Consider the following 11,994-nt stretch of genomic DNA (forward strand, 5'->3'; position numbering starts at 1 on the left):
TTCCTTCCTTCCTTTTCTTCTTTCTTCTTTCTTCTTTCAAGTGTATTTGGTGCGGGGTCTCACTACGCAGCTCAGATTCAGTGATCCTCCTGTTGGCAGCCTCCCCGGCACTGGGGTTACAGGTGTGCCAGTGAGATAGCTCAGCAGACTAAGCCCCTGCTTAGGCAAATGCAGGAATCCCCTGCACCACATGCTGCGCTGACCCCACCCTGGGCGGGCTGTTGGCTACTGAGATTGGTGACTTTTTAGATGCACCTGAAAAACATTTAGATTTTTTTTTTTAAAGGAAAAAAACTTGCTGAGCTTTATTTAGTCTGTAATGGTTACAGAGGATACACCTAACCCTACATCCTGCTCCATCCCTCCCAAAGCCCCCCAGGCAGGCACAGCTACCCTTTTCCTCCAGTCTCACTTCTTCTTTTCCTCTTTCTTGTCCTTCTTGCCATCCTTGGAGTCAGGAAGCCCACGGCATTTTGGATGGCTTCATTGTTAGGATCCACACCTGGAGGGTTCTCTAGGACACTCTGAAGGAACTCTGGGTCCTACATCACTTCATAATCATCGTCCTCCTTGGCTGGCTTGGAGGTGTCTGGCTGAACTGGCATCCATGTCGGCTGACTCTGCCTGACCAAACTCTGCTCCTTGCAGGATCATCTGCATGGCATAAGCGATTTGTTCTTCCTCCGTCACACTGCTTAGGTCAGGAAGCCCAGTACGGCTGAACTCCTGCTGGCTGATGGTCATCTTCAGCAGGGCACCGTCTGAGTCTTTGGTCCCAGCAGTAGCGATCTCAGCCTTGGATGCAGAGCCTGAAGCTACCCGCAGGGCCTCCTTCTGCCTCTGCCGCTGCTCTTCCATAGAAACACGAAGGGCCAGGGCCAGTTCAGGATCAGCACTGGGATCTACTCCAAATTCAAAGTCACCGGCACCAAGCCCCAGCATGGCACCACCCTTCTCAGGCAGAATGGGAGAACTGATTAGCGAATCAGCCAAGCTGGGCCTGGAGGCACGGTCACCAGATGAGAACTGGTGCCATCTTTGCCGTTCAGTGTGTTTACAAAGGCTGTTAGCTTCTGTGTTCACCTCCTCTTTCCCCAAATTGATAATGTCAACATTCACTTTCTCTTTCTTAAGGCATTTAGCCTGTTTCACCAAATCTTTCTCATTGTCCTTCACAGGGCCACCACAAAGGCAACGATGAGCATCTTGTGATTTTTGCCATGCCTGTGCTTCAGAGCCAGGTGGACCACGCACACACCAGTGCAGAAGGTGCTCTTGCCCTTGGGTTGGACTGTGTTGATCTTGGAGAGGATGCAGCCGGTGTGGGGGTGAGGGCGGTCAGCACTTCGCAGTCATTGGCCAGTGTGATGAGGCCCACATTGTTCTCAGGGTTGCTACAGGTCTTCAAGTGGAGAGGGGAGGAAGTCGCTATTGCGTGTGTACTCACTGTTGTCCACACAAACCATACTACTTTCCAACCATCTTGCGGAAATCTTAATATTTAGGTTATACTTGGCACCAATTATGTTCAAGTCTCCAGAGTGGATTTAGATACTAGCATTTTAAAAAAAAATTGCAAGATGATTCCAAGTTTGGAAACTCCTAATCTACACTAGGAATTAAATTTTTGGTGGATTTCTCCCCAGCATTTAGTTGGTCTATTAACTGGGGACATACTGAGTTATATGAACATAATATAAACAGCATTACCATATATCTCTATTTTGAGAATTTACCAAGAAGTTACCTCCTCACAGTTAGAAAGTAATGACATTTAGGTTTTCTTAAATTATACATTTATTTTTAGTGAGGTCTTGATTTTTTAGTGTGTCAGTGATATTTTCTAACTTTTTCCTAATATGTATGTATTTCTCTTTGATCTTAATTATTCTACTACCTCACTGTGTTTACTTGCTCTATTTTTAAGACTAGTACATGTTTAAAGAATGTCTAGCGTATTACTGGTAAGTTGGTCATATGATATCGACACTGACAGAGCTGAATAAGCAGGAAACCTTTAAAACTGTACTATAAATAAAGGAAACCTAAACAAAGACATTTCCAGTCCTCTGATGTGAGTTCTTACCGAGGAGCAGAAAACGTATATCCCACAGGACCAAGCAGGAAATCTAAATAAATTAAGTTGACCAGCATGTTTAAGGAGAGAATGAGATGGAGAGGAGAAAGGAGGGAGAGACACAGATAGAGAGAACAAAAAGAATGAACAGTGTTCTAAACCATATTTTCCAATTTTTAAAGAAAAGCCAGATCAGTATCCATAATTCTTAAATGCTCAAAAGAGTTTAAAACACTGGGTCAAACAAAACACATCTGTGCTTGGGGCTCCATCCACTGACCTCCTGCTTGCAATATTTTAAGCACAATAATGGATGTACAGGGGAGGTTACCCTCCAGTGAGGATCCTGGAAGTCTAGGCTTGATTCGAGTGACAGCAGATGGTGTAATCCTATTTTCTTTTCTTTTTTCCTTGAGAGAAGATTGGCTTCTTGGCATGAGTCATAAAGATTGTTTTATGGATTATTTATCATGCCCTGTTTACATAGAGAATGATTACTACACATTTTGCTGAAACGCAACTTTGATTTTAAAACAAAGGGTATTATCATACGATGGAACAGTTCTGCACTGGTTAATGTGACTACCTAAAGTACTATTTTTACATCATCTGCATAGCTAATACTTATTATCTTTAAGCAATATTTTAATATCTTTTATTTATTTATTTGGCACAGGGTCTCACTACACAGCTCAGACTCATAGTGACCCTCCTGCTTTCAGCCTCCCCAGTGCTGGGAGCCCAGTGCTGAGCCAGCCACAACGCCCTGTTGCGGCTGGCTCAGCTCATGGCTGGCACAGCACGCAATACCAGGGATTGAACCCAGATCCTTGCTTTTTCCAGGCAGGCACTTAGACCACTGGGCTATCTCTCCAGCCCAATATTTAGTATCTTATCAATATCAATCAACATAGAATAAGATGATTAAGACTAATCCATGCAAGAGCTCATGGCATTGTAATAACAATGACTGTTAAGGGTGACAGAAGAGGCGTAGAGTGAGCAAAGACTTTAGAACCTGGGCAAAGCAAATTTCTATCTGTGGGAAACTGGTGAAATGATTTACTTAGAAGAGATTTCAATACAGAAAAGAGAATCAGAATTCCAGTTCTGTGAATACTTTTATCTCTTTATTCTAGCCATTATCAAACTCAAAGCAAGCACTAAGTTTTCTTCATTGCCTTGCTATTTGCAAAACATGTGCAGATTAAATTCACTGCTTCTCTCGCATTCTTCCCCACCACACTTCAGCTTTCATTTCCTTTCCTCTACGTGCTTTGAATTATATGTGGTAATCCACACTGGCTACAGCTGATGGATCCTAAAGTTTTAAAGAGCATGAAGGCTAGAAGCATGAAGACTCTTTTTCTTATGTTTTCAAATTTGCTTACCTGATGACTGGCAAAACTTTGTTTCTCATCAACTTACTGCTAGTTTCCTTTCAGTCCCACCATTTGCTCAGTTCCCTGGTAATGGTGAATTCTTAATTCCATATAAGAAAAGTAAGAGGCCAGGCGCGTAGCTCAGCGGTGCGTTGCCTGCCTAGCAAGCACAAACAACTGAGTTCAATTCCTGGCACCAAAACAAAATAGTGAAGAAGGCCACTTTTTCTCCTTTTGTTGTAAACATGGCAGCAGCTACCAAAAGTAAGGGAAGTGGTGATAATACTGCCTCGTTTTCCAGCCTTGTAGAGTTCGACAGCCAGCAGAGATGGGAAATCCACTTGGGTGAGCTCTTCCATTTAATGTGTGATTTGGCCGTGGTCACACAGCTGGCCCACAGAGGTGCTGGCCCTAACGCGCATGGCTTAACGTTCACTCTGGTACACATCTCCTAACGGCTTTTAAGACATTTCTATACTTGGTCTTTTTAACAGTACTGTACAGAGGGCTCGGTAAGAATTATCATGTTCTTAGGATTACTAACTAGGTTTCTGATGAATATATTCAAGATCAAATAACTAGAATCTAGAACTCACTATGATGGCTGAGAAAACGCATGCCAATTCTGTTTCTTAAGACTCCCAGCATCTTCAGAAATAATAAATTCCTAAATGGGGTTATGTTTCTTTTAAATGCTTACATTTAACAAATTGGTGTAGTTTGGATCTTGAATGTTCCCTAGAAGGTCATGTATTGAAGGCTTGGTTTCCATCCCATGACCCTATTAGGAGATGGTAAAAGCCTTAGGAGGTGGAGATGCTGGAAGGAAATTAGGCTCCTGGGAAATGCCTTGGAAGGGGTACTGGGACCCTTTCCTCTTCTGTTTCTCTTTCCTTCCTAGTTGCCGCAAGGTGAGCAATTGTTTTACCATATGCTCTTATGTTGTACAGCTTTCCCACAAGCCCAAAGCAATGGTTCCGTTGACCATGTATCCAAACCTCTAAAACCATAAGCCTAATTAAGCCTTTCATCTTTACCAGTTGATTATCTCAGGTATATTATCACACAGATAGAAGGCGCAAGCTCGCTCTTTCAATATAACTCTAAAATGACTGAAGTGTAAGTTCCCCTGTGCACGTCCAAGGGCTACACTACAGATGCTAGTTAGTGTGAAGACCAGACCAAACGGTCTGGGTGCATGAACTCTGACCTTAGTAGAGGAGTGTGGCTCCTGATCCTTGGTGACATAAGGAGGAGAGTCAGGAGATGCACATTAATGGAGAAGCAGGAAGACCATATCATTTTCATTTGATACAACAGCAGTTCCATAGTAATAAAACAGAATATTTATCAAAGTGTAAAGGTGTGAATGGGTATAGTAACAGGCAAAGATGATTGAGTGTGGGTAGAGGGATGCGGTACAAAGAAAAACAGATTTGGTGGCTGTCTCTGGTTGTGGCACATAGCTCCTAAGGAATTTGGTGTCAATGGCACCTTTTGAATGCTACTGAAGTGACTGGTGGTGAGAGAGAGCCCTTAGAGAGCTTCAGGATCAGCAATGGTTGTCAGAAAGACCAAGCCGTGATATGAGATGGGGTGGAACATGAGTTCAGTCATTAGTGGTCAGTGATTTAAATCCATCAGGTTGCACAGGGTTCCAAGTGTCTGTGTTGGTGAACACAGTAGGGTGGTGATGTTCCAGAGAGGGCTTAATGCTCCATTCCCCTTTCCCCATACCTGGCTCTGTGCCTCTCCTCTAGAACTGGGAGTTCTGAGAAAAGCAAGAAATGCAAATAAAGCTCTCTGAGTTTTATGTGCTTTTCTACCAAACTACTGACAGTGGGGAGGGCATTCTGGGAACTCCTGACTTTTAGGCCATCAGTCAGAAGTAACCTGGGACTTTCACCTGGTGTCTCACATGAGGGCCGTTTTGCTGGACAGAGCTTTAAGCTGCAGAGTCTACAATGATGTTGGATAGTTTCAGAATGAAATTGAATTGTAGGACATCCGGTTGGTGTCTGGTGACTTAGAGAATTTGTTAGTGTCAGAAGTGCTGTGAACCAAAACATGGGGAGTGGTTAGTGGGAAGGAGTCTATAAATGACGCTTGACTTCCTCAACTGTTTTGAATTCAGGGCAAACCGACCAGCCCACTGACTTCTTTCACAAGAAAGGAACTAAATTCTTAGCCTAGACACGAGACCCTTCTTTTCCTTTCCTCCTCTCTCCCCAACTACTTTCTTTTTTACACTCTCCCTTTCTTTTTTACTTCTAAACATATTTGTTGAGAACTTACTGTGTTCCGGGCCTTGGGAGTTGAACAGAACTTGGAAGTCCCTACTCATCTAGTGTTTAGAGTCTGCTAGGGAGCAAAAGAAAACAAAGATAGCACAAGAGAAGCAAAATCAATGGCACAATGAAAACAAAAGCAGAGCGTTGAGTCAGAGTAATTACCAGGACAGGACCAGGCATTCTTTTCCCAAAGTGTTTCCCAGTTTCCCAGCCTCATTTCTCCTGTTTACTCTCCTAAGCATTAGGCAGAGCATGCAGTGATGGGTATATGTGTACAGACAGACAGATAGGCAGACCTGGGCATGCAAATGCATGAAAGAGGTGATGTCGCGTGCTAATGCAGAGCAAGGTTAGAGCGAGACTGGGGCTTGCGTGGATGGTCTCTTCCAGTAGGCTTGGGGGGAAGGCTTATAAGCACTGTACTGAAGCTGCCATTGCCGAATGGTTTAAGAGTTCTTCATGTGTGCTATGATGGAGGACCCTCTAGTACTTGCTTTTGATTAACCCCAATCCTAGCAAAATGTGTCTTAAAAGATCAATTTGGATTTTGACAGGAAATGAAAATGTGTTGGGGCTATGGTGGCTTTCTGTTAATATGACAATACCTGGGATGATCAGTTTGTAGAAGAGGGCTCTTTTGGTCCACGGTTTGAGAAGTTTTGGCCTTATTTGACTGGAGCTACTGCTTTGGGCCTGTGGGAGAGCAGAACTACTTGTCGCACAGTAGCCAGGAAGTGAAAGGGGAAGAGCAAGAGAAGGGGACCCACTACTTAAAGTGTCCATCACCTTCCAACAACCTCATGGGGTGGGGACAAAGCCATTGACACATAGGCCTTTGGGGGACATTTCAGATCCCAGTGACAGAATGGCCAATTCAGAATAGCATCATCTAGGTTTACAAAGTTAATTTAAAGTGTTTCCAAGTGGAGTCAAGAGGAGAGGAAAGGGTGGTAGCTAGGATGAATGTTTCTATTTTGAAGACAAGTGTCTGTTTTGAGAAAGCCAATCTTTTTTTTTTTTTTTTTTTTAGCTAGATAGATTTCAGAGAACAGAACAGAAATGAGTTGTTTGGTAATTACCAGTTTATTTTTAGCTCATTTTTGCCTTGTATCTAGCAAAGTCCATTAAAGGAATTCTGTCTTCTTTGTCTTGGTTGTGGCCTTAGCTTAAGAATTCTTTAGATTCCTTCCTACTCACCAGCCCAAACTGCTTCCGGACTAAGCTGCCAATCTTCTGAGCACAGTGAGAACTGGAAGAAATTTACATCCTATTTACAGATTCATCTTGTTTTAAGGGATTTCTTCATTGGATTATTTTAAAGTACCATCTAATGCACAGGGAAGAAATTTTTATATCCTTTAAGATTATTAAAATGTATTTCTGTATGTGTGTATGTATATATATATATATATATATATATATATATATATATTTATAAACTGTGACCATTTCCAATTTATAGATTCTATAGAAGAATACTTTGCTAAAGCCTTAGAAGGAATGTGGGTAAAGCTCGTTTTATTTTAAAACTCACAATTTTTTTTTAACCATATTTATCATTATTTCTCCAAATAACCTCACAAGTTTTGTATGTTTGTGCTTCATTGTTTATGAAATCACGCAGCTATTTCTAAATGGCTCAGTATTTGTGTTGGACACAAATCTTTTTTTTTTTTTTTTTCGCTGCTTTAGTTTTTATTGGTCAGCTCCTTCTACATTGTCAGCTGTTCATCATCATGTGATCCACGTAGGAGCGATTTTAGGGTGACAACTCGGTATTTTGCTGTCATTTGAGAGATGACTTTTAGGACTTCTTCAAGGAGCTAGAAGTTTCTACTGATGGATATTTTCCTGCAATTGCCATCTTTCTTATATTAAAGAAAACCATTCTTTTTTGCTTAAAACTACTCCTTTAAGTGTCAGAAGGTATAGCTTAAGATCATGTTTTAGTTTTTCAAAAAAACTTCACATATTACATGCACCAAGTTCTGTGAGTGAGAAGAAGATATAAATTCTACCATTTTCAGATTGGAAAATAGGTTAAATTTACCTAGTGTCATGTGGAGAATTAATACTTATGTAGAGACTGGGTAACTTGTATAGATCAGGGACTTACTGGCTCATGGCTCTGGAGGCCGGGGAGTCCAAGAGTTGGGGGCCATACCTGGCAGGGCCATTTCCCTGACTCCTGATGTGGCAGACAGCATCAGGTGGTGGCAGGGAGCAGGAAACAGGCCAACTGGCTTTCTAAATAGACCCTCTGTTGCAGTAACAAGTCTGTTTCTATGATAGGAACCTTAAGCCATGCACAAGACTGGAGCCACTTGACCTACTGAGCTCTTTTTTTTTTTTTCTTTTCAAAGTTTTATTGATAAACATATAGCAATGAGACAGTTTCAAATCAAATCGAAAGTACAGTTTCAACAAATAATACACTGCATATATTCTTCTTAGTGGTTAATTGCTGTACAAGATGCAGACTTGTGATCCTACTTACAAACACCATTAGAAAAAATCATTCTATTCATTAAGAGAATGCAATTATATATCTATCCCAACCACTTTGAATACACAGATACAAAATGGACATTCATAGTTATACCCCAATTTTTTTTTTAAGTTCCGTTGTTGAATATTATAGGTGTGTAAACTCAGCAAAATATTCTAAAAGAGTACAGAAGCCCATAATAGCATTGGGTCTTCTGTTTAATTGGCAATGTCAGAAATTATTGACGTGAGTCCCCCACAGCTCAACATAACAACATGGCTTTACTTCCTATATTTCGTCTTCATACTTTTCTACTGGATGGCTAAGACCAAGGTAAAGCAGGACCTATGCAACAAGAGTTGTAGCTTTTTGGTTTGAGAAGGTCAGTGAAATGCCCTCAGGATTTATCCTGAGATCCTGTACCTCAGATTGTAGAACCTTTATCAGTGCAGCCATGTGGATGAGTCACGGCCATTGCTTGGCCAATGTGCTCTCTGTGAAAGCCTGAGAGAATGTCTTCTCCTCATGTGACTCTCCTTAGGCACACTCTACGTCATCGATCAATTTCCTCTTTGGCCCCATAACCTTCTTGATCAGAAAATTTGGGACACTACCGAGGTACATGACGTTACAGTACAAGTTCTCATATGTCCTGAGTCTTAATTGACCTTAGAAGGGTAGGGCCAAAATATTGGCTTTCCTTGCAGCCCTCCTTTTTCTCTAATTTTGGTCTGCAAACTTAGGATGTTAACCATCCAGAAGACAAGCTTATTGTTATTATCAAACAATTTACGTTATCAAGCTTAACCTCACTATTTCACTGCATTTCAAACATCTTAGGCATAATAAGGAACAGGTATTTTTCATCAAGTATTGATATGTTGAACCTTAAGTCCCTACATAATATGATAAAGAACATTTAAAAATTAGATTATATTTTAACAATAGGATAAAGAATTCTATGCTTCTCATGTTTGCACATAAGTCCAAAAATCTCACCATATACAACCTTGAAGCAGGACTGTCCCACAGTATTCCTTTCCTACTGAGCTCTTAAACGTCTCATTTTTCAGTACTCTTACATTGGAGAATAAGGTCCCAACATACACACTTTATTTTTTTATTGATTGACTTATTTATTTTTTGTATGTTTTAGGGAAGGGTCTATAGGGTGTTCAGGGTCTCACTACTAGATAGGACTTGCAATGATTCTCCCAAGAGCTGGGATTACAGGCATGTGCCACCACGCTCAGTCTCAATTGCTGTCTCAGTGTGCCCCAGGGGCGGGGCCAGCGCATCAGGCCCGGGCATCAAACCCCTGGCCCCTGCACCTGCTTGCGGGCACTTTAATCTGCTGAGCTATGTGGCTGGCCCTAAGCTATTTGGCAGGCCCTTAAACTTTACATTCAAAGTAGCAGTGGTAGAAGAACCAGCCCCCTGCCTCCCAGCATGCCCCTTGGTATGCTTCTGCATGCTGATTTAAGAGGACAAGTGGCCAACAGTCAGCCAGCATTCTAATGTTTAGGAAAAGTAGCAGTCTGTACCCCTCTTCTGGGCTAGACCAGTTATCATGTCTATAACCACATTAAAGTAGCCCTATCTTAGATCTTATGATCACTTTTTTCTTTTTTTTAAATTAAAAAAAATTTTTTTTTGGGAGTAGATACCGGGAATTGAACTCAGGACCTCGCACTTGCCAGGCAGGCGCTGTATTGCTGAGCAATATCCCTAGCTCTTCTTTCTTCTTTTTTTTTTTAAAAAAAATATTTAAGATATTATTTGGTACAGGGTTTCACTACTCAGCTTGAACTCATAGTGATCCTCCTGTCTCAGCCTCTCCAGCGCTGAGATTACAGGAGTGTGCCACCATGCCCAGTTTCAGGGAAGTACCAGGGGTCGAACTTGGGATCTTGCACTTGCCAGGCAGGTGCTTACACTCCTGAGCTATCTCCCAGCCTTCCTTTTTTCTTTTTAGCTGGGTGTGGTGGACACTGTAACCCCAGTATTCAGGAGACTGAGACAGGAGGTTTGTTGTGAGTGTGAGGTCAGCCTCAGGTACATAGTAGGTTTAAGGCCAGCTTGAATTGCATAGTGAGGTACTACCTAAAAATATAGATTTTAAAAAATAAAAATTGTGCATATTTAGGTTGTACAGCAACATATTCATCATTTCCTGGTTACTTCATGATAGAGCACCTAAAATCTACACCCCTAACAATTACCCTTAAATACAGCAGTGTAAAATAAAAATGTACAAAGAACCCTTTGTTCAAAAAGGAGGGCCAAAGTGCCACTAAAGTTACTAATATAGAGAGCTTTTCAATTTTTTTTTTTTTTTTTTTTTTTTTTTTTTCAGAACCAGGGCTTGAACTCAGGCCCTTGCGCTTGCCAGGGAAGCGCTTATTCTCCTGAGCCATCTCCCCGGCCCCAAAATTTTTTAAATTTTGTCTTAAAGAGAAAAAAACCAAAGCTTTCTTTTTACAAAGTATACCTTCTTTATAAAGGATAAAAAGGGTTAACAGTGGCACAAGGGTGGCAACATAGATGTACAAATTGCAAAAAGGATACTATTCTTGGTGTGTTATCTAACTTCCATTTTTAAGCCTATAGATCTTTTTCTTTGAAATCCTTACAGCAGTTTTCAAAACTAGAGTCTAAACTCCTTCAAGAATTCTTATAATTCCCTGGTGCCCTCTCTTCCCAAGTCCACACAGCCCGTTTAGTTTGTAAGAATTTCCTGGTGAGCCTCACTACCCAAGCACTGACAGTTCTCGTGCCAGCACTCCAGCCGGAGGGACCTGATGCTTCTGCAGACATGGCGAAGACAGCTGGCTTCCCCCAGCGTCCGAGTGCAGAGCTCCCCTCTCTCCTGCTATTGTCGCCACATCTGTTGCTGTTGCTGCGTCTGTTGTCACTGATGCCACTCCCAGTCCCGTCCGGGTCCCAGCCCAGCTATTGCTGTGGTACATGCGGCCACCAGGGACAGTGGATTGCAGTGCATGCCTGCGGCCAGCTGTGGCTGAGCTGAGCTGTCGCTGCATCAGCTGCTGCTGGGCAATCGCTCTGGAATGCCTGGCCGTCCAGTGTTCCTTCTCACGCATCTGTGCCATTACTCTATCCTATCCTCCCTTCGATCATAAATACTAACAATATTAAGACAGAGAAGAGCATTAGCCAAGTGTCACCCCTCATCCATGTAAACTGTACGCTACGAGGTCAGCCTTGATCATGATGGTTTTCCCAGCCTCAAAATCGAAGGTTACCACAGAGTTAGAACTCAGCTGTCTTCATTGTTCTGCCTAGCTTTGTGACACGAGCAGTATCAGCTCCGCCCACGCTCCTCTTAAAACCTGTCCCCAAAAGGTATATATTGTCACTACTCTTGGGTGCCGTGCCCTTGCTTATCTACCGGCATCGATGGCTCTGGGGTCCTCATCCCTTCACCAGTTAGTGTCGTGTGTTCATTTTTCTCCCTGGCCCGTCGCACTGCCTCTTGTTTGTCCTCTGCTCTACTTTATCCCACATGCTTGATGCTTTCTGTCATTTTGCAGATGAGCTACCTGCACGCGTACTTTGTCTCAGGCCCTGCTTTCATGGAACACAAACTCTAACAGTGTAGTACTTTGAGATGTATTTCTTAACTTTTATGCTTTATCTGTACCTGCTTGCAGCACATGCTGCTGCCATTCCTTTGGGCAGTTGGCATATGCACACAGCACAGAGCAATTCCTGTTCACCCTTCCCTTCCTCCTCCTC

General features: G+C 42.3%; 1 pseudogene; it reads right to left on the minus strand.

The window, feature by feature from the left end:
* Positions 1–408: 408 nt before the first annotated feature.
* On the minus strand, positions 409–11,348 carry LOC101593231 (annotated as a pseudogene).
* Positions 11,349–11,994: the final 646 nt, after the last annotated feature.

Source organism: Octodon degus, unplaced genomic scaffold, assembly GCF_000260255.1.
Source record: "Octodon degus isolate 3935 unplaced genomic scaffold, OctDeg1.0 scaffold00004, whole genome shotgun sequence".
Classification (NCBI taxonomy): Eukaryota; Metazoa; Chordata; class Mammalia; order Rodentia; family Octodontidae; genus Octodon; species Octodon degus.